The 4,296-nt window shown below is 40.3% G+C and overlaps 1 long non-coding RNA gene across 1 annotated transcript; it reads left to right on the forward strand.

The window, feature by feature from the left end:
- Positions 1 to 2,647: 2,647 nt before the first annotated feature.
- Positions 2,648 to 3,246, forward strand: LOC106950951 (uncharacterized). The gene is made up of 2 exons (XR_001425715.1): positions 2,648 to 2,739; positions 2,904 to 3,246. It is a non-coding gene; the product is annotated as an uncharacterized LOC106950951 (long non-coding RNA).
- Positions 3,247 to 4,296: the final 1,050 nt, after the last annotated feature.

The raw sequence follows: 4,296 nt of genomic DNA on the forward strand, positions 1-4,296 counted from the left end.
GAGAAAACAGAGGAAAAGCCAGGAGCAGCGATTCAGCAAAGACAACAAAGTAAAAACCTGCAGACAAACCGCTTTCTCTCCACATTCATTTAACCAACATGCCAGCGATACGTGAGCCAACTGGGGTCATGGTGGCCGACTTCCTCCTCTCAGGGTTCGACTTCAGAGTTTCATGATGGACGATCAACAGAAACTACAGATGATCGAATTTCACGCATGTCAGGCTTTGTGGGCTCATGTTTGAGCTTTAAGGGTACCCAAAATAAACAAAACAGAAAAAAACTCAATAAATTATGAAGTCTGTAAACAAAATTATCCTTAAAAATGTTTAGTTGAAACTGAAGACTTTTGTCTTCTAGTTCTTGGAATAAAGAGAAAAAAGAAAAAAATGATAAATCATGCAAATGGAAATGATTGAGCTCATTTTAACTTATCCTGCGATTAATTGATTTGTTTCTTTGATGATGAGAATGTCCTAAACCAAGCGACCAAAGATCAGTGGAAAGGCCTGATGCTGTCATTATGAACTCCAGAGCCAAACTGTTCACTCAACTCAACATTTCCCTTTTCTTCAGCTGCATTTTGTGAAACTAAAAGAGAAATAAATATTGCTCCCATGCATTCCTGGAAACCCGCCGATAAAAACGCATCTGAAGACGAGAAGAAGGTCATTTAACTCAGAACCTGTTTTAAAAAATAAAGCTCAATGACCAGAATGAGATTCATTTTAATTGGTTGGGTTAACAGATTATTGTGGCTTATTTTTCTGTCAGAAAATGCAGTAGATTAATATTAAAAGGAAAGAAGAAAAGTTGTCATCAACTTCCAAAGTTTTTCCCCAGTAAAGTGCTAATTCAGTTCTGCTTTCCAGGTCAAGTTAACTTCACTGCTAATTGTTTGAAGTGCGTCTGTTTGGTCCTCAGAGACCGTTTCCAGCGAACGACGAGTACCAACCACTGAAAATGAATTCTGGCATATTGTGCCAAACAACATCATCTCAATTAGTGGTTGCACCTGTGCTTAGACCAATTATGCTCATTCACATCAAAAACAAATGACTCATAATGAGAGCGGAGCGAGCCGCTAAGGTCAGGAAAAACAATGATTGGACGCCGTTAACTTGGGTCTGCAGTTTGATGAAATGCATTGTGGATGGATTTAACGCTCAGGAAGAGGAAAAACATCTGACAGAGCGAGTGCATTGACATTTCTGTGATTCTGTGTTCATTATAGCCCAGTTCTGACCCGGTGTCTCGGTGAGCCAGGTGTAACCGTACAACTCCCACTCTCACGCCACTGAAAGTGTCTAACCTTGAAGGCACTCAAGCTGTAAATTGACAGTCAAAACACGGCGGGCTTTTAAGCAGAACCTTGTCGCGGATATGGAGTCGAGTCTGGGCTGTCGTTTAAACTTCAAGACGTACAGAGTGAACTCAAGGTCTGGAGCAGAGAGTGGGAATAAAAGAACAGCTCGCTGAGAAATGAAGCTGAAAGACGGAGAGGAAGTCATGAAGGGCAGGAAGTGAAGTCGACTCAGGAACAGGCAGCAGATCAGATCTGCTCAGATTACAACATTTAGAAGAGCTGATGTGGAGCGTCTGGTTTCAGATTTACCACAAGACTCTGGAGAATGGAGAACATCCTGCATGGATCTGAAACCACAGAACCACAGTGATGTTTATGAACTTTATGTTCCTAATTTAACACGTCAAAGCATCGTTTGGGTCTGACATCAGCAACGTTTCCACCAAAGACATGGCTGCACGACGTTAAACAGCCGTAAGACTTTTATTTTATTTATGTACAAAAGACATGAAAAAGATCAAATGTGTCATTTATGCTTCATTTATGTATTCAGTGTTTAAGCTCTTGCTTCAGTGATTTCTGAAAACAAGTATTTTTTCCCAAAATAGTTTAACAAAATAAAAGAATTAATAAAAAAATGATTTACTAAACTGAGGCATGAAGGTAGCAGCTGCAACGACGACGAGGACAGAAGATCCAAGAAACGAGGAACGGAAAACAAACGGGTAAAAAACGGAAGGAGCCGAAGGAGGAAGAAGAGAGGAAAACAACCAAATCAGAAAGAAAAATGAGCAGAGAGCAAAACATGAAACGGATCAATTAGAACCAAACCATGAAGACAAATAACAAAACCCAGAATAAAAGCAAACCAATCCGAAACCCTGACAACGGCAGGTCTGGACAGCAAGACGGTTTCTGGGCAGTAAGACGGTTTCTGGGCAGTAAGACGGTTTCTGGACAGTAAGACGGTTTCTGGACAGTAAGACGGTTTCTGGGCAGTAAGACGGTTTCTGGACAGTAAGACGGTTTCTGGACAGTAAGACGGTTTCTGGACAGTAAGACGGTTTCTGGGCAGTAAGACGGTTTCTGGGCAGTAAGACGGTTTCTGGGCAGTAAGACGGTTTCTGGACACGTCAGTTAAATCTACTCTGAACAAACCAAACTGCTTCCCAAAGCAACCGCTCCGATCTGGGGCCCAGGTGGAACCGACAGCAGGCCGGCCCATTTGGATCCCCACAAAAAGATCCACTGAGACCCGTTTGAATTAGAACCACACAGAACCCATAATTTATCTGGTTCTGCTGGGTTTCCATGGTGAAATCTGACTGAAAACCAAACAGATGGGCTCCACGTTGGGACTGTTGGAAGGTCAACGACCATCAGGGTCACCGACAGCAACGGGCTGTTTGTTAATAAGACTTTATTAACAAACAGGTCATAATTACATTCTAGCATTTAACTCTGTTTGGATCAAATGGTGGATTTATGTGGGAAATATGAAATGTACCCAGCAGCCAATAAGAGTCTAACAGCAGTTTGTCTCCCCGAGTTATTTTTAAATTGTTAAAGGTAGATAATAAATAAAGTGATGTTTAAAGGATTATTTCATCTCCAACTGAGTTAATTTCCCGTGGATAAATGATGAAGGCCGTCTGAGCAGACATGACGGTAAAGGAAGCACATTGATAAAGACGGACCAGGTGAGTATCGGCGGCAGAGATTCCTGCTCACAGGTGTGGGAGGAAGAGGAGTCGGGAGGAGAAAGGAGCTGGAAAAAAATCCAAATGTCTGGATTTTCACACCGTTAATTCAGCCGTGCAGAGCTTCATCGCACCATTCTCTCACTCTTCTCCGCTCCTGTCGGAAACATGCTAATTAGGGAAGCCGACTGACGTGAGCGAGGTTTAAAGGGTAATTAGCATAAAAATCCTACATGCTGTATTTTTACTTTCTCTAATCAACACCCTCACACGTACACGTTTTCTGATGTGAGAAAATGTGGCTTGACGCAATTAAAAATGAAAATTAGCATCCAGAAGGAGGGAGGTAGACAAAAAACACAACATTCTCTTGAATTTTGTTCTTTGTCTCATTTTATCCGCTTTATTTCCAGATGAAAGCAGAAGAAAAATGTAATTGTTTTTGCAAACAACATGATGAGCAGAGCTGCAGTGTTCTCGTTTAGCAGCAAACTTATTGGTCTGATTTGTGCTGGAAATGTTTCTCCCTAATGAAGTCTCCTGAGCTTCAACCGAACTCCAGCTTTACAGAACAAACCTGGACTAACAGGCGACTGAAAGCCGTAGGTGTGGACATTAAAACTTTTTACCAACTTTGTAGCAAAGTTAAGCTTTCAGAGGAGTTCAGTCGTTTCAGGTTGAATCTTTTGACACAAAGAAAAATCTCGAGTTTCTGAGGAGGAAGTTTAGTAAAGTTTGAAGGGAAACTCAGATCTCAGGTTTTTAGGAGGAAACGAGTTTTAAATCCGTAATCCAGGATTACGGATTTAAACTTGGAACCAAATCAAGTTTATCGTCTGAGGTTCAGATTCTCACATCTGATTTAACCTCAAAGATTCAATTTCAGATAAATATGTTAAAAAGTATTTATCCTCCTATGAAACATTAAAGTACAGCAGTTAAATTTAGTTTGAATTAAATTAGTAGAAATGGATTAAAACCAAAAACCATTTTTATGATGATGATTTGTTTGATGATCTATTGATGTATTTTACAGCTGAATTATATAAAGCATAAAACATTCATATTTGTGGAGTTTTGAGAGTTTAAAAACGATCATGTATGATATCAGTATTAAAAGCTCCAAAATAATTTGGAGAAAGAAAACTGAATAGAGGTGAGAAGTGAACTTTGTTGAAATGACGTCAGGTCATGCAGCAGAGTGTCCAGTGTGTCTGCATGGTCATTTTAAGCAGCTAAAACAAACAGCAGGTCGTAGTGAAATACAGTCCAGTCTAATTTTACAGGAGGA

This window comes from Poecilia latipinna, unplaced genomic scaffold (genome assembly GCF_001443285.1).
Source record: "Poecilia latipinna isolate Pla-1442-1.1 unplaced genomic scaffold, P_latipinna-1.0 Scaffold431, whole genome shotgun sequence".
Lineage (NCBI taxonomy): Eukaryota > Metazoa > Chordata > Actinopteri > Cyprinodontiformes > Poeciliidae > Poecilia > Poecilia latipinna.